The following is an 18497-nucleotide window of genomic DNA, read 5'->3' as shown; positions in this document are numbered from 1 at the left end:
CTGCCATGGGGGGCCCTGTGTCCGAGGACCAGGGGACCGCTGTCCCTGCTCAGATGCTCCCTCCACTCGGGCTCCTCCTGGCCCCCAACGGGTTGGGTGAGGCCCTGCCGCCCTCCACCGGCTCCACTCAGCTTTCGGATCACTGAGTGCGCATGTACAAATCACAAGACACCCAGCGATGACACATGGGAGCCTGGGCCCCTTGTGATCCCGTCAAGCTGACACAAAATTAGCTGTTCCAGCTGTATAAACGAGGAGTACTTTTTCAAAGGCTTTCTTGTTGAATTGGGGATTCAGTTTTCCACTATTTGAAGTGATACAAATTTGTGTGTATCTGGAATTTTCTATGAGGTCCTCACCTCTCAAGTTTCCCAGGGAAGTTCTCCAGATTTGTGATGTCTTTCCCCAGTTTCAGCTATACATTCTTGCACCTGGTTTTCCTCCAGGACTTGAACCCTGTCTCATTTGAAGGCCTGTGTCTGAGGGAGGCTGGCCGGTGGTCCTGCTGCTGCCGACTCGGGCTCTGGTTGCTTGGGCAGCTTTTCTAGGTGACCCAGCCCCCTCTCCTTACCTGGAGAAGCACTTGGACAGATCTGAGGGACACTCACTGCCAGCCAGCCCTTGGTGCTGGTGGGAAAGCTGCAGTTCCGTCCAGAGTTAGTTCCTGCTTCCCGCACAGGATGACAGCATCGAAACGACCCGATGGTCTGAGACGGCTGCAGGGCACAGCTGGCTCTTCCGAGGCTTGGCTGCATCTGGACCCGCACACTGGACTGGAGTGCTGTTGGACCTTTGCCCTCAGGGGAGGCAGTTCTCCGAGTCTGCCGCTCGGGCCACCCAGGGCGGCGCTGGTCCCGCCAGGCCTGTGTGACCTGCAGCCGCCAGTCTGATTTGCAAGCAGAGAAACTGTCCCATGAGACCGATTTTGCAAGCCTGACATCCTTGGGGGACCACTCCGTCTGTTGATGGTCCCCAGTGTCAGGATTATGCAGAGCACTTGTCATAGGCGAGCTCCGGGGCCCATCCCAGACATACACACCGTGTTGAGGGGCTGGGATGTGAAAACCTGCAGTTTAGCCCATCAAACACTCTGATACACAGTAGAAAGCTTGCTTAGCTTCTCTGCAGAGTTTCAATCAGGAACAGGCCTGGGAGACGTGTAAGGGATTAATTATAGGGTTTAACTCTGCACAGTTAAGAGGAGCTAGTTACACAGTCTCTGTGGGCCACACAGAGCCGGATGCTGGGCGGGGAGGGACATGAGGTTGGGAGCTGGGGCTGTGTGTGCGGCCCCGCTGGCCTCTACCCCCAGACCTCCAACTCAGTGCTGGCACACCTACCTCTGGGGAGAGGCTGGGGGGCCTGCAGGGCTGGAGACACAGCCCTGCGACTGCCCCTGCTTCCCCTGCCAGCTGCAGTCCCCTCTGAAGCATGGGAAGGTGCTCCCAGAGGAGGTGGCCGCTCTGTCCTTGGACCAGTCGGGCTGTTGGAGGAGCCAGAAGGCCAGGAGCACAGGGGAGCTACAACGTCACCCTTGGGCTGTGTTGCTTGGACGTCTTCCACCTTGGGAAGAGAGGCATTCCACAGAGGATGCCTGCTGGCCAGCACCTTGGGGTGAGGTTTCTGGGACAGGGGGCTCCCCGTGGCCTGTGCGTGTGCATTGTGAATGTGACTGGACACATCCCACAGAGACAGAGGCCCGGCCCCCTGGCCACGATCCCCGTCTCTCTCCTGAGGTGCTTCTCAGACGCCTACCTTCTGGCCTTCACCCTTGTCTTGGTGGCTCCTGGGAGCTCCTCGTGTCTGGAAAGAGTTTTTCTACGAGGGAGAGACCTGCATTCAGAGCAGCATGTGGTGGGTGGACACCGCCCGCGGTGCTGAGCTGGCTTGGGCAGGCGACCCAGTGCCTGACCTTGCCACAGTGCCCTGCGGCTGCCCTGCGGCTGCACCTTCTCTGCTCCCGGGCGCCACTGGGGAGCGGGGTCTGTGCTGCTGGAGGGGTTAGCCGGGCCCCTGGAAAGGGACAGACTCCTTCACCTGGCAGGTCCGCACTCCGCTGACCAGAGACCACCAGGTGGCAGTGTCGGGCCGCCCAGTGTGGCTGCTCAGTGCAGACCTGTGTCTAAGGAAGCCCATAGCAGGCCGAGGTCCCCAGTGCCTGTGTCGCCCTTGCCATGCTGCCCTAGTTCCCGGAGCCTAACCTGGGAGGAGGGACGCCTGGCTGACTGACACTGTGGGTCTCAGCTCGTGTTGACGTCCTGGTGGAAAGGGCAGGAGACAAATACAGCAAAATCGGTCACTAACCCGACTGCAGGTGGAAAGTGGAAAGTTTGTAGGTAACAGTTTTTGTGGAGGTCCGGGGCGAGGGAGGGGAGGGCGGGGAGAGGAAGAGAGAAGGGATGCAGGAGGGGCTGCTCAGGGCTCCAAAAATCAAAGCAGAACTTGCTTGAAAACAGGACTCACGTGGTTTGGCCGCTGGCAGAACTGAGTTCGACACTCCGAATTCTACAGGCCTCTCTCTCACTCTTCTCTGTTTCCTGCTCCCTGTAGTTTCTTGTACTTGGGTAATTCCTTTCAAATAAACCTTAATGTTCAGATCATCTAAGCACCTGGGTGGAGGGTTTCATGTGGGTACCAGTAGGGGGAGCTACCCCCAGAGTCGTGTGGCCCCGCCTGGGAGGGATGAAAGAAATGCTAAGTCCCAGCAAGCAGGCCCAGCTGCGGCCCGAGGAACAGCGACAGCGGACTAGCTCTCTGCACGTGGCCGATGCCCGAGAGGACGGAGAGGACTTGGTCTGGACCGCTTCTCCTGGCCGCTGAGAGGGGCCCGTGGGTTTCCTTGTGGATCAGAGACAGTGTTGCCTTTTGTCTCTGCACAGACGAAAAATCAAGCAAGTCCAAGGCAGACCTGCTCCAGCTGGAGACAAAAGAAAATTCTGTAGGGACAGTGACCACATTTTTAAGCCAAGGGTTGAAACGTGCTGCGATATTTAATCTGACCAAATATTTGAATTCTAGGCTCTGTGAAATATTAACATTGGTAATAGACAGAAATTCCCTTTATTTTTAAAAATATTTTATTTATTTATTTATTTATTTAGAGAGGGAAAGGGAAGGAGAGAGGGAGAGAAACATCAGTGTGTGGTTGCCTCTCCCATGGCCCCCCACTGGGGATCTGGCCCACAACCCAGGCGTGTGCCCTGACTGGGAATTGAACCAGTGACCCTTTGGTTCACAGCCTGAGCTCAGTCCACTGAGCTACACCAGCCGGGGCCCTTTAATTTATTTTAAAATATTTATTTTTAACTATTTCAAAAGCTGTAGGTTGTCTTTTCTTTTGCATCTTTGCCTCTCCCGTGCAGGAGTTCTCATTCGCTCTCAGAGCTGACCTCGGGGGCCAGTGAGTGGCCTGGATGGCGGGGACGATGCTGCTGCTTCTCTCCGTTTCATATGCTCATCACACTCCTCTCCAGGCTTCTGGGTGCTCGTTAGAGTCTCTTCCCGTGTCCCGGGGTTTGCTGGCACCTTCCCTTGCTCAGGGAATTCCTCCAGAATGTTTCAGGCCCCTGGCATGCCCGTCATGCTTTCGCCGAGAAGCTCTCCACAACGAGCACCCTGAGCAGCGGGTGTGGGTCGAGAGGAGGGGACAGGGGGTGACGGCAAGGGGCCTGGCCAGGAGCCCCTGTGGTTCCTGAGGGTCCCCCTGTGGGCCCCGAAGAGCAGGAGCCGGCACGGCTGCCACGTCACGAGAGGGGGATTTCCAAGAGAGCAGAAGTTGCTTCATGTTGTTTCTTCAGAGGTGAGGTAAAGACGGTCGCTCAGATGCCCATCGTGCTTGACGAACAGTCTTTTTCTCTAAAAATTGTTATTTGCTTATTTTTAGACGGAGGGGAAAAGGAGGGAGAAAGGGAGAGAAACATCCATGTGTGGCTGCCTTTCATGCACCCTCTGCCGGGGACTTGGCCTGCAACCCAGGCGCGTGCCCTGACTGGGCATCGAACTGGCGACCCTTTGGTTCCCAGGCTGGTGTTCAATCCATGGAGACACACCAGCCTGGTCTGTTCTTTCACTATGAGCTTTCCAGGCCCCACTGGGTGCCACACTGGGGCACAGCTGTGAATGGGGAGCACGCCCTGCTCCCCTGAGGAACCCAGACCCGCCAACCAGCCAGCATCGGAGGGTGAGGCGGGAACCCCATGTGGGAAGGAGCGGATTGGGCAGGCGTCTGCTCCAGAGAGGAGGTTACGGAGAAGGTGGCACGGGAGCCAAGACCTGCCGACTGGGAAACGGCAGGGGCTGAGGGACAGAGACTTCCCCCCACTTCCGGCCAGGCCCCACCGTCCCTGCTGCCCTGGGCTGCGGCTGAACAGAAGGAGCCCTTCATCTCCGAGGAGCTTGTGCTCCCAGGGTGGGGGCAGCAGGTGGCAGCACCGTTGCAGGTGCTTCCTGGACAGGAGCCAGTAACAGGGATTCTTGCGTCTGAAACGCTGATGCTGCAATTACTTACGGGAGTTTTAACTTCTTGTTTTGCCATTTTCACGGCTCCCTCTGGCAAGTGTGGGGGACATGCTGGGGACGCGTGCCTTAGCCGGAGCCACTGCGGGTGGGGCCCGGTGTGGCCGAGTGCCCAGAGCAGCCTGTCCAGGAGTGGAGCCTCGGGCTCAGTCTCTTTGACGTGCCCAGCTGGGCCGCGGTTCAGCAGTGGACGGAGTACGACCTGGGATGCTGTGCGGCCGTGGTGTCCTGTGGAGTGTGAGTGTCGGGGCCGAACGCGGACCTGTGTGCGTGGCAGATTGGGTGGCAGCGCCTCTGCTCCCTGCTCTGCGCCGCTCACGGGACACCACGCGCTTTCTCAGGTAACAGACTCCGCAGACTGTCTGGTGCACTCACCAGGCGGGGGCAGGGGGCTTGCTCGCAGGCTAACGCCTGTGTGCGCCATTGCTTCTTATGCTGGATTTTGGTTCACACACTTATTTATATACTGTGTCTATCTGTTCCATGTGTCATTGATATGTTTCCTATTATTTATCCCCATTCCTAAGGAAACAGTAACAAATTGCTACCCGTCTCATCGTCCCTGTGCTGTCCCCTTTCCCGTTTCTGGGCTGCAGCTATTTTGGGAGCGTGCCCGGGCGACAGCTGTGGGCCGCATTTAACCTGCCAGCTGGAGTGTCTCACAGGTGCCCTGCCCATCCTGCTCTGCGGACGGCCACAAATGGCCGCGGGGTCAGTGTGGCTGCTACCTCTTCTGGGAGGCTCAGGTAGCCCAGATTCCCTTTTAGAAACTTTCCACAGGGCTGACACCTCACCCCTGAGGCTCAGATGCCTGACAGCAAAGGAGAGGCTGGCGCCCGGGGGCCTGGCCTCAGGGAGCCTGGGACCTGAGCTTCCCGTGACCGCCATGAGCCGTCAGTCTACTGGGAGCCTCTGCAAACCAATTCATCTGCGCCGAGGTGGGCCGACCTGTGTCGGTGCTGTGGGGTGGGGTTCTCTGTCACCGCCCCCTGCAGCTGGTGACACAGGAGGAACCATATAGCCCCCCAGCCGCACCTGTTTCTGGGTGAAACTAAATGTCTTGCCTTTGTGGGCAGAGGGTACCTCACAGACTTGTCCAGAAAACGCAGGCGAGTTCATCAGCTTCTCTGTGACTCTTCCAAGCTGAGCTTCTGCTGGACACGTGGCCACCGCAGTGTGGCCACGGGCCTGGCTGGGCCAGCCAGTCTCGGCCCTGCACGCGGCCAGGAGGGGGAACGAGGAGGCAAAGTTGAGGAGGCTCTCGCAGCAGAGAGGCTGGGTGTGAATGAGCCCTGGTGAGCCCCGGGACAGTGTTCTGGGAATTCTGACACACGTGGGTGTTGGTGTAAAACAAGGCCTGAGGACGAAGGAGCCCCCACTTCTTCCTGCCCCGTGGGGGCCTCTCCAGGCTCCCTGTGGTTGTCTGCCTTTGCCAGCACAGCAGGCAGGGCTCACCTCTCTCCAGAGAGCCCCCAGCTCACCTCGCCCCTACCTGCCTGGAAACTTCCATTTACCCTGTGCGTTCTTCAAATTCTGGCCCAGACCCACTCTGCCCCATCCCCCCATCCCACACATACCCCCCACCGCCTCCCCCACCTCTTCTTCCTCCTCTTCCTCCTCACCCAGGGTCCTCGCTGTTCTTGTACAGATCCCTGCACAGAGGGATTCTTCACTTGTGGCAACTTCCACCTATGACCCCAGTGGGCGGAGACCTGGCTCCACATTCCTGTCGACCATTTTCACTCAATAAATGTTTTTTTTAAGTAATGAATTCAGTGGTTGCCTGAATAAAACGTGGCCTGGCAGCTGTACCTGTCTCTGATTTATGGAGAATTCATTGTTCCTAAATGCAGTTTTGCAGGAAAAACCTCTGCAGCACAGGGTGGGCAGTGGGGGCAGGAGAAGGTTTGTGGAGCCAGAACCCCTGAGCCGGCCCCTCGTCCTGCCCCGGGGGGAGCTCCGTCTCGGCAGATGAAGCGCGTGCTTCCCCAGCTCAGGAGGCACAGCTGCCACAGAGGTTGGGATTCGCGGCTCTGCAGCTGACCAGGCTCCCCCTGCCACGGGCTTTCCCCCGCCTGGCCCGCTGCCCAGGCTGGCCCCCAGCCCTCAGACACTCCCTGAGGTCCCTTTGGGCCACTCTGCTGCAAATAGCCCTGAGATTTGGGACTGACCCCTCAGGCTCCTGCCTCTGTGTTGCCGCAGATTTCGGACAGGGACCATCTAAAGACACAGAACGGGAAATAGGGCTGGAAGTGAAAAGCGTGGAGAGAAACGAGGGCAAGGCTTTGTGAACGGCCCGGCGGACACGGCGGCTTCCCATTCTGGCGCTGAGACCGAGCCCCAGAGCAAGGGCTCATTTCTGACCCACGAGCTGGCTTCTGCGTGACGCCTACGACGTCGCTGGCACTGAGTCGTGTCTCTGATGTGGCACCTGGTTCAGGTTCAGAACTACTTCGGACCATCCAGACACAGTGGCCACACGGAGAAGTCAGGTCTGCGTTTTTCGCCTCGGACTCTCCCACTGGTGAACACGCACAGTTCTTCTGACTGACGACTCCCGATCACTGTGACATTTCAGACGCGAGGTAAAAACAGCATGTCTGGTCTGACTGACTTCCGTAAGAAAATAAAGCCCTCAGAGGCCGGCTGCACACACAGAGAAAACAGACGGGGAAAACGCGGAAAATGTTGAGAGTGGTGGGATTATTTTTTTCCTTTTGCTAATCTGTACTAGTTTCTACACACGGAAATTAACAATAGCAGATTCACCTCACTGTGAATGAAGGGCTGGAGGGGGAGGGAGGTTCCGGACACGCTGGCGTGGTTCCGGCTGGTCCCGCACCTGCGGCAAGGCCACCAGACTCTCGTTTCCTCGAGCCTTTTCCTTCTGGGCTCTCCTCCACGTCCTGCTTCTCGGGACGTTCTCTGTCCACAACCCACTGCACAAGCTGGTGCCTCCCACCTGCCCCTCCAGGTTCTCCTCCTGGGGCTCTGACCGCCTGCCGTCTGCGACCTTGCCTGTGACCTGGCCTGTATGCACCCGGGACACCCGCTTTCAAAAGTTCACTCAATCCTACTCAGCTTTTTCCTGAAATACCTACATTAGGACCTGTTTTCACACACAGGGAGAAGTCAGAAGAGAATCTTCAATTTGAGAAAAGGAGACAAAGAGCAGAAATGGTGTTCAGCGGTTGTCGCCACTGGCCAGTGAGGCCGCGCCGCAGGCCTCGCTCCCGCTCGGGGTCGACCTTGTCTCCCTGCCTGCTACATGGGTGTCAGCTCAGGCTTCGTGGGTGACTGGTGGGTTGTCTTTGGGTCTGGGGACGCTCACTTTTGGGTAGCTGGGAAACCTGCCTTGTTTTGCGGGAGGAACTCCTCCTTGTCACCTGCCTTCCTCCGGAACAGAAGCGGGGACCCTGGGGTGGGACATCCAGGGGATGCCCCTTGCCTGTCTTAGGCCCTGCTCCCCACGCAGATCCCAGTCGGAGCTCCTCTCTGCAGAGCGGACGGAATGGGCAGTGAGGGAGGCTGAGTCCAGCCATCGTTCCCTTTTCCACCCAGCCCCAGTCCCCCACCACTTGAGTTGTCACCAAGGATTCCAATGAAAACACCATTTTAAATTGGTGTTTAGTCTCCTTGCACTGGGACCGAAGTTATGAAACTCTAACCCTAGGTTCTGGCCCCTCGCTGTCATAAAACCAGCCTTCCAAGCACAGGGCTTCCCCGGTGCCATTCACCACCCACCAGGCCAGGGGAGGGGATGCATATGCTCACGCCCTGCGCAGAGAAAACCCGCTTTTGTGGAGACTGTGGAGACGGCACTCATCTCCCCAGGCCCTGCCCTGGCGCAGCGTGAGGATGACCTACTGAAACTGTCCCCACTGCTCCTGGGCTCTGCGTTCAGCCCCGGCCGGCCCACACCCGTCGCTGCCGGCCCTCTGGTCCCAGTCGGCGGTCGCCTGGCCTGCGCACCTTGGCCACCACAGAGCTGTGGCGACCTGCCGGACACGCAGATCTGAAGGCCCACTTCCCTCCTCACCATTTTCATCTTCGTTTGGACAAGCAGTCACACAAGTAGTTACACACACAGAATTAACTCTTTCGGGTGCAATTCTCTGCTGTGGCACGTGCGTTCCGTGGCACCTCCCACGCCGCAGCCCTGACATGGAGCTGTGGCTTCACACCACACGGTCAGGCTGCCTGTCCTGGGCCCCACCCTCTGCCACCTCTTGGCCACCCCCATCTGCTTGCCGGGCCTTTAATTTCGCCTCTTCCAGGACGTCCCGTGAGCAGAGTCGCACAGGGTGCAGCCTGCGAAGGGTGAAACCTGTTCTTTCAGCGGAGAGAATGGCAGATCAGCGCGCACGGCAGCGGACAGAAACGGCGCCGCTCTCCCCCAGCAGGCACACCGCAGCCGGGGCGTCGACGTCCACGGGTGCGGGGCCCACGGGGACGCGAGACTCTTCTCCACAAACCCTGGTGCTCCGTCCCCTCTGCAGCCCAGCCTCCCCCGTGTCCCCTCCCGCTCTCCTCTGGCTGCTCTCCCGCTTCCTTCCGGCTCTGGTGGATTCCGTCCCACAGCGTCCTGGTCCTAGACCCTCCTTTTTCTTTTGGTCGTGTCTTCGCCAAGACCAGGCTTTCAAGGAAAACCGGAGGTCGCCTATACTAGGGCGCTTCCGGCCAAGATGGAGGCGTAGGCAGACACACCGAGCCTCCTCGCACAACCAGAAGGAGGTCAACGACCGGTTTAAAAACAGAAACGACCAGAACTGATAGGAAATTGAACTGTATGGCAACCAAGGAGTTAAAAAGTAACACTCACTCAGACCGATGGGCCGGGAGGAGCGGGCAGCTGGGCAGACGGCACTCACGGCGCCACATTCGCGAGCAGATAAACAGGGAGGGACACCTGGGGAGCGAGACAGGCCCACAACCCAGGGCTCCAGCGGGGAAACAACGCCTCAAACCTCTGACTGGAAACACCTGCACGGGTGGAGGCGGCAGCGGGAGAAACTCCCAGCTTCACAGGAAAGTTCACTGGAGAGACCCACAGGGTCCTAGAACGTACACAAACCCACCCACCCGGGAATCAGCACCAGAAGGGCCCAATTGGATTGTGGGCAGCAGGGAAGTGACTGAAAGCAGCCAAGAGCTAAGCAAGTAGCAACGTTCTTTTTTAGACCCTTCCCCCAAAAGACAGCGTCACAAGGAAGTGATGTGAGTTGCCCCGCCCTGGTGAACACCTAAGGCTCCGCCCCTTACTACTTCACAGGTGAACCCAGAGAAAAAAATGGCCCAAATGAAAGAACAGCTCAAAGCTCCAGAAAAAATACAACTAAGTGATGAAGAGATAGCTAACCTATCAGATGCACAGTTCAAAACACTGGTTATCAGGATGCTCACAGAAATGGTTGAGTATGGTCGCAAATTAGAGGAAAAAGTGAAGGTTATGAAAAGTGAAATGAAGGAAAATGCACAAGGAACCAACGGTGACAGGAAGAAACCGGGACTCAGATCAATGGTGTGGATCAAAAGGAAGAAAGAAACATTCAACCAGAACAGAATGAAGAAACAAGAAGTCAAAACAATGAGGAGAGGCGTAGGAACCTCTGGGACAACTTTGAACGTTCCAACATCTGAATCATAGGGGTGCCAGAAGGAGAAGAACAAGAGCAAGAAACTGAGAAGTTCTTTGAACAAATAATGAAGGAGAGCTTCCCCAATCTGGCCAAGAAAATAGACTTTCAGGAAGTCCAGGAATCTCAGAGAGTCCCAAAGAAGCTGGACCCAGGGAGGAACACACCAAGGCACATCATAATTTCATTATCCAAGATAAAAATGAAGGAGACAATTCTAGAATCAGCAGGAGATAAGGGGACAGTCACCTGCAAAGGAGTTCCCTTCCGACTGTCAGCGGATTTCTCAAAAGAGACCTTACAGGCAAGAAGGGGCTGGAAAGAAGTATTCCAAGTCATGAAAGGCAAGGACCTACATCCAAGATTGCTTTATCCATTTAGGACCTACATTTAGATTGCTCTAAAGCTTTCATTTAGAATGGAAAGACAGATAAAGTGCTTCTCAGAGAAGATCAAGTTAAAGGAGTTCATCATCACCAAGCCCTTATTATATGAAATGTTAAAGGGACTTACCTAGGAAAAAAGAAGATAAAAAATATGAAGAGTAAAATGATAACAAACTTCCAATTATTAACAACCAAACCTAAAAAAAACAAACAAACAAAAATAAACTAGGCAAACAGCTAGAACAGGAACAGAACCACAGAAATGGAGATCACGGGGAGGGTTATCAGTGGGGGCAGGGAGGAGGAGAAGGGGGAAAAAGGTACAGGGAGTAGGAAGCACAGATGGTGGGTAGAAAACAGGGGGAGGGTAAGAATGGTACAGGAAATGGAGACACGAAAGGACTTACATGTAGGACCCATGGACATGAACTAAAGGGAGGAGATGCGGGGGGTGGGGGGTGCAGGGCACAGGGGGGTGAGGGGGGAACGGACAACTGTAATAGCATAATCCATAAAATATATTTAAAAAGAAAACAGAATAAAACGAAACCACATTGTGGGAATAGAACCACACGGCATGCAACCCTTTGGGGCTTTCTCTCCCTCGGCACAGTCCTCTGGGGGCGCCTCCCGGAAGGTGCTCCACGCGGCAGGGCAGGACGGCGCACTCGGCAGGACGGCGCACGCTGCTCTCCCTCCCCCCCCCCCCCGCCCCCGCCCTCATTGCCAGTGAGCAACGGACGATCAGTATCGGCTAATGGCCTCGCCGCGCGGCGGGGGCTCCCGGGCAGAGTGAGTGCGGGTGGGGGGCACGCCTTCACCCGTACACCCTCTGTGCACGCGAGGGGCAAAGCCCTGCCAGGGAGGGGAGCGGGGCTCCAGGTCTTGTAGGGAAGGACAGCAGACAGTGCATGGACAGACCGTGCAGTCCCTGTGCGGGTGTGTCTGAACTCGATGGGCAGAGGCGTGGCCCCCAAAGCCCTCGAGCCATGGCTCCGCGTCCCACGTCTCGTGATGCCAGTGGGCTCGCAGCTCGGTGAGACTTGGCTGCGCGCCAGCTGTGGGGCTTCGGGCTAATGACTGAGCTGCTTTGCGATCCGTCGCCTGGGGACACTGGTGGCTGCCACACTCCCAACCCCAGGGGACACCTGTGCCTGGCCCAGGGACACCAGCTGAATGCCCCTGGGCCATCTCTGAGCTCTGCCCTCCAAGACCCACCACGGCCCCTCCACTTCCTGCTTCCCTGACCTCAGGCCTCAGGACAGATGGACGGGGTTGGCGCCTCACCCACTGCACGGGTGCATTCTTCCGGGACGAGGGTCTCATGCACAGGCAGAGCAGTCCGTGGACGTTCTGACCCTTCACTCCAAGCCCGTGGGGGCTCTGGCCTTAAGACAGCGTGGGGCTGCCTGGGCCTCCCGCTGTGCTGCGCTCTCCCTCCCCCAGAGGCACGCCCTCCAGGAAGGTCCCGCACCTGAGGGTCGGAGGAGCCTGGGAACTGGAGTGAGAAAAGCCCGTCCCTTTGTCCCTCCCCGTGGCTCTTTGTCTGCCTGACAGACGCCTGGTACCCGGCACCCCTGGGTCTGCTCCCAGATCTGCTGCCCTTGCCACGGGCCTCCGAGGCCCGGCCCCCAGGCTTCCCCTGGACGCCCCTCCCTTTCCCCATGAACCCCAAACAGGGAGCTGTGGCTGGAAGACAGTGGGGTTTGCCCTGCCCCTCTGTCCGGGAGAGGGACGGCTCTCTGAGGGTTATTCAGCTCCCCCCTCGGGGACAGGCAGCTGTTCGGCGACCCACGTCACCACAGGTGTGACTCTGAGCAGGGGTGGGCATTCAGAAGCTCCCCTGAGCAAAGACCCAGCGTGATTTCCGAGTGGAGGGAGGGGTGTGGATGATGATATTCTTGCTGCGGACGAGGGGTGAGGGGCTGCTTGATAAACCCTCTCTGGCTTGTTCCAGATGGAAAGCCGAGGAGGAGGGAGTGCTGTGCAGCGGGGTCCGTCTGCCCAACGCTGGTGCCCGCCCTCCCAAGGTGCCTGCACCCCAGCCTCCTTTCTGGAGAGCCCAGGGCTGGCAGGTACCTGGAGGCCCTGGCCGACCGGGCCCCACAGGGTGAGGCCAGGGAAGAGAACAGAAAGCCTGGACGTGGTTCAGGCTGACCTCTCACCTGAGGCTGCTGCGGGTGCGGGGGGGTGGGGGGTGGGGAGGTTCAGAGAGGGATGCAGCGGGGGTGGGGCGGCACCCCCAGCGCCGGGCAGCCACCTCGTGCCGGCACCGAGGCCTGGTGCCACTGCCTGCTCTCTGCAGGCCTTTGGCCCTCGCTGCCGCCAGCTGCTCAGCTCTTTCTGTCTGGCTCGTGTCCCAGCTCCTGCCGGGAAGCTGGCCGTCCCCTTAGTCCCCATCAGCCCCCTGGGCCTTCCACCTCCTGGGCCAAGGGCTCAGTCAAAGGCAGTCTGCCCTTGACCAGGAATGGCTTCAGGGGGCCGTGGGCACCGCAGGGCCATCGCCAGGGCGTGCCTATGCCCCTCTGCCCTGTGCTCCAAACAGAGACAGACGGCGATGGAGACAGGAAGACAGAAGGACAGAGAGAGACCCCCAGCTGGGGGAGGTGGGAAGCAGAGGCCCAGGAAGGAGGGGGTGTTTGCCGGAGGGAACACCCCTGTCAGCCTCGAGGGGTCACTGCCCCCTGAAGTCCAAGCCCCACATCAGTGGACCAGACACGGGCTCAGGGAGTGTCAGGAGCGTGTCTGGTTTGCTCAGTTTGTCTGACTCCAAACCTCCGAATCTCCTCATTCCTGAAACAGTTGTGAGGAAATTTAAAAGGCAGAGGGCGAGCCTGCAAAATCCCCCCCAGGTTTGCGCTGCGACAGAGGTCAGTGCGCTGAGCACGGAGGCCGGGGCCCTCACAGGCAGAGGCAGGGGCTGCAGGTTCAGAGTCAGCGAGAAGTCGGCCCATAAACTGCAGGGGCCTTGAGGCGAGAGAGCCCTCTGCAGGGAGGGGGCAGCAGCCTGGTGGGGAGGGTCGGGGGAGAAGGGGTGTCTGTGCTAAGCAAGTCCTGCTGCAGGGGCTGGGCAGGCTGGCCAGCTCTCGGCTCCTCACTTGTGAGGAAGCCACCCCTGAGCCCTCCGCAGAGGCCGGCTGGGGACCCAGCCCAAGCAGCCTCAGCAGCTGGCTGAGCCAGGGAACTTGAACACGCACTCAGGGAATGGGTGGCCAGGAGGAGGCAGAGATGGAGGCTCAGAAACGGCTCTCGAGGCTCAGCACCTTCCGGGGTCACCCCACCTGATGCCACAGTACCCACCGAGTGGGTCAGGGTCCCCTCCACGCTCCGTGTCTGTGAGTGAGGGTAGGAGTGGAGCGAGAACCGGGGCCCAGGGAGGCACTGGCCAGAGTGCGACCTCTGTGACCAGAGCTGCACGGTGGCCTGAGCTCGGGAGGGAGGATGGCAGACCCAGCAAGCAGCCGGTGGCTGAACCAAGGGGCACACTCAGCGCCTTGTGTGGCTGTGGGGCGTGTGGGGCCGGGTGCCGCGGCTTCCTGTCCCCATCCCCATCCAGGTTCCGGTTCTGCTAAGAGGTGTTCTGTGTGATGGGTCACAGGGCCTGGGAGGCGGGGTGGGAGGGAAGGTGAACTTGGGGTGAAGGCCTCGGGGTCGGCCTCCGTGCTGGGAGCCAGCTGGTGGATCCCCTGTGCCACTGCTGTCCCGACCCCCCCCCCGCCCGCCCCCCAAGGGAGGCTCAGGTCTCTTTCAAAAGGGGCACCAAGGATCACAGGGGTGACACAACTTGTCTGAGGCCACTCCTGCTCATGCCAGGGTCCTCTACGAAGGGCTGGAGCGACGGGGGTGTGAGGAATGGGCAGCAACCTGAGGTCAGAACCCAGGACGCTCATCTCGGCCCTTCTCTCCCGGCTGCAGGGCCGGAACACGCCCCCCTGAACTACTGCCCCTGTCTGGGGCTGACTGGTCAGACGGCTCTGGTGCTGGGTGGGCAGCGGGCGACCTCTTTCTGGCCGTCTGACCAACATCAGCCTCCCCTGGGCTTTCGTGGGAGGACTGGGTACACCAGGCCACGCTCAGGCGGTGCTGGTCTTCCCGCAGGGGAGGAGGCGTGTGTGAAGGGAGGAAGGAGGCAGCTCCCCACCAGAGCGCAGAGCACGGGCCTCCCCAGAGAAGGGAAGGGAAACTGGATAGGGGACTTTTTAACCTGCACAGACCACCTGTTGGAATCTGGTTCGCTGGGCACAGGGACCAAAGGCTCGGCCGCCTGACAGCTGTTGGGGAGGGACACAGGGGAGGAGGAGGGGGGGCCTCGTGTTGGTACGAGGGACAGCTGTGTCTTGGTCAAGGCCCACTCTCTCAGCGGCACCTCTGCTGATGGAATCAGCCCAGGGCCCAGGGCAGCTGCCTCACGCCATTAACCCTTCCCTCACGTGCTGCACGAACAGCCCGCCAGCACCTACTGTGAGCACCCAACGTCTCTTGCCGGGACAGCTTGGCGTGTCCTGGGCTTGGGGCAGGGGCTGTGGGACACGCCAGCCGGCCTGAGGCACAGTAGGTCCAGGCCCGGGCTCACGCCGCAGCAGGGCCATTCTGCACGAGGTGCACATCCCGCTCACGGCAGACGCAGCAGAAAGCTCTGTTGCTGTGGCTGGCGACCCCCTAGGACGGCCCTGACGAGCCGGGTGGACCACGGGGGATGCGGCCCTGAGTCCGGCCGCAGCCCCACTGTTAGGAGCCCGAGTCCTCTGGACACACATCTCGCGCTGGCAGACTCTGGACAGAAAAGTGTGTGTCTCAGGGAAGGTTTCTGTTGACAGCCACCTCGATGTGTCAGCACACTCCCGAGACAGCTCCTGGGGACAAATGTCCAGCTGCTCCTGGAAGGGCATCTTCACAGGACTAGAGCCAAGCAGCCAGGCCCTGACCCATCGAGGGACAGAGGCAGGCGTCTCAAGGGGCTGGAGTCCCAGCCACTCAGCTGTCCCTGCAACATGCTGCCTGAGGTTGGCAGGAGGCACCAGACACTGTCTCAATGGCTTCAGGTGAGTCGCTGTCCCCCACCGAGGCTGCCCCACCCACACCATCCGGCATCTGAGCCCGCCTGTGCGTGGCTGCTGGACCCACCCTGGTGAGCCCAGGCGGCCGGCCCCTTAGGCACTGGGCTCTCGTTTCACTTAGGCCAGGGGCCTCGGGGACATGCAAGGGGACAGTGTCGTTGCTCCAGTTGAAACAAAGCCAGCTGAGCAGGAAGAGTTCAGGAAATGGTCATGCACAGAAGCCCTTGTGTTTACCTGTCCAGGGAGCCTCCTTCCCCACATTCTCCCCACACTTTCATTTTTCCAGTTCTGGCTCCTTCTGGCCTATGCTGAGGCCCTCGGAACCCCCAGAGCAGTCTGCTCCAGCTCCTGGGCCTGTCTGGGGGACCCCTTCAGAGCAGGGGGGGGGCCGTGAAGCAAGGACCTGCTGGGATGCAAATTCCACAAACCTCTGTAGTGCAGGGCGGTGCCACCCCTGGGGGCCACCTTCTGAAAGTTCACACTCAGCCACCTTCACAGGCGGCCTCTCCCCACTCAGTGGCCCACACCTGGAGGGCTGTGAATTCCTGCCCTGGGGTGACTTCAGACTGGTGGGAGGGCCCCGGATGCTTTGATCTCGGCCTCTCGGGGCATTTGTGGCTGAGGGAGGGAGAAGGTGAGAACCTCCTTTTCTCAGCCAAGTGTTGATGGCTCAGCTTATTGCTCGGCTCACGGGGGCAGATGGACCAGCCTGCAGGGCACCTGCGAGCGAGCAGGGACAGATGGCCTCTGGAGACTGCCGCCCCTCAGAAGAGGGCAGACGCGGCAGAGGGGGGCGCGGTGGGGGCGGGGCTCGGCAGAGCTATCAGAGAAGGTCTGCCGGCCTCCTGCAGGGCTCGGAAAGGACCCGTTCACCTTTGAAAGGGGCCTCTTCCCCTCCAGCCCTGAAAACTGACCCCAGAGGTGGCCCAGGAGGGGCTTCCCTGGGGCTATGCCGAGGGTCCTCAGCACACCTGCTGGCTGTCACCTCCCCATTTGTGCTTTCCCGGGAGCCCCTGCAGCTGGCCCTCTCCCTCTGGGGTCACGGGAAAGGGTGGGGGTGGGGGGTGTCTGCACGTAGGCCATGCTGGTCCACTAGGGCCACTGGTCACTGGGGCTGAGTTTGTCCTTCGGCCAGAAAAAGCCCACACGCAGATGTCATCCTGTCAGGAGGCAGGGAAAGCAGGTTGCTGACCCTAAGTGACCCCGTTCGCATCCTCAGAAGCAGCCTGGCTGCCACCTAGACCACGTGGTTTCCGGGCCCAACGTATGGACCCTAGTCCTTCTCCCAGTCCCAGCAGGGAGGGAGCCTGTCCGCCGGCGGCGCGGAGGAGGGAGAGCAGGTCCCTGGCCAGCTGTGGTGCCGTGGTGGGGTGGCCCCTGCCCAGCCGCCCTTCAGGCCTTGGTGAGGATGCGGTCTCGTCACCCCCACCCCCGCCCAGCACCGCGGACACCGACCTCGCACTCACGTAGCGTGGATGCTCACGTGACGTGGGTGCAGAAGCATCAGCCACAGGGACACAGTGGGGTGTCAGGAGGCACGGACCCGGGGGATCTGATTGGGGCACTCCACAGCCTCTCTCAGCCTCTGCACTGGCAGCCAGGGCCACCAGCCAGTGCTGGGCTGGGGGAGCGCTCAGAAGGAGGGGCGGGTGGAAGGGGGTGACGGCACAAGGCAGTCTGGGAGGACACGCTCCTCGGGCGGGGCACCAGAGGACGGGAATCCTCATTCGAAGGGCAGGGGTGGCTTTGGGGTGCACGGAACAGCTCAGAAGTCACCCCTGTAGGGGGTGTTTGAGGGGCTGATCGCTCACATAGTGAATACACCTGAGCCCTGGCTGGTGTGGATTTAGTGCTCGCCTGTGAACCAAAAGGTCACTGGTTTGATTCCTAGTCAGGCAGGGCACAGGCCTGGGCTGCAGGCTGGGTCCTCAGTAGGGGGCATGTGAGAGACAACTAATCAATGTTTATCTCCCTCTCTTTCTCCTTTCCCCTCTCTCTAAAAATAAATAAGTAAAATCTTAAAAAGAAAATACACCTGAGACTGGGAAGTGGACCCAGTGAGCAGCTGCCCAGAGGAGCCTGTTCTAGACCTGACCCCGGAGAGCATCTGTCCTGGGCATCCCTCCCTGCTGGACAGAGGGCCATGTTCTCAGCTCTCCCCATCCCTCCAATACACAGAGCAACAGGCCAGCAGCCACTCAGACCAGGGAAGCCTGGTCTGACCACCGACCACAGGGCAGCCACAGCAGCCACTTCGATCCACCGGAAACGCCAGGGGTTTCCAGGGAGGAACAATGAAGATGCAGAGGCCGGTCTCAGAAATTCTGCAAAGAGAAGAAATCCCAATGGCACATTTAGACGTCACAGAGAATTTTGACACGAGCTTTTAAAACGTTTAGTAACAAGTCCTGGAATTTTAATGTCGTCTGAGGACTGAAGCTGAACCTGCAGCCAGAGCCATAGCAGGACAGGTGTGGCGCAGGGACAACACTCTCACAAAGAAGCCAGAGCCTGAGCTTTGCTCTCAGGGTACTTTGTTGCACCCTTTGAGATGCCCTTCACGGCGGTGTGACCACACGGTCGGGTGCACAGTTCTGCGTGGTTTTCATTTGATGCCAGGGTCCCCGTCTTGGGGACACAGGATGTTTTCGGCACCCCAGGAGCCTGGCCACGATTTTTACAAAATATGTAGAAAACCCTAAATGAGCCAAGAAAGCGCCTCTCCAAGGCATGAGAGTTTCAAATGCCCTACGTGTGCAGTGTCACCAGCAAATCCCATGGGAAGCTGCCGTGGTGCCACCGGAAGGTGGGGAGGCAGACACAGCTCAGAGACTCAGTCACAAACTCCACCTCTGGGGCGTGTGGTCCCAAAGTCCCCCCAGGCAAGACGGACACATGCGCAC

The sequence above is a fragment of the Sturnira hondurensis genome, unplaced genomic scaffold, assembly GCF_014824575.4.
Source record: "Sturnira hondurensis isolate 20B ecotype Veracruz unplaced genomic scaffold, ASM1482457v3 Scaffold0000167, whole genome shotgun sequence".
Taxonomy (NCBI): domain Eukaryota; kingdom Metazoa; phylum Chordata; class Mammalia; order Chiroptera; family Phyllostomidae; genus Sturnira; species Sturnira hondurensis.
Note: the sequence above shows the minus strand (reverse complement) of the source record.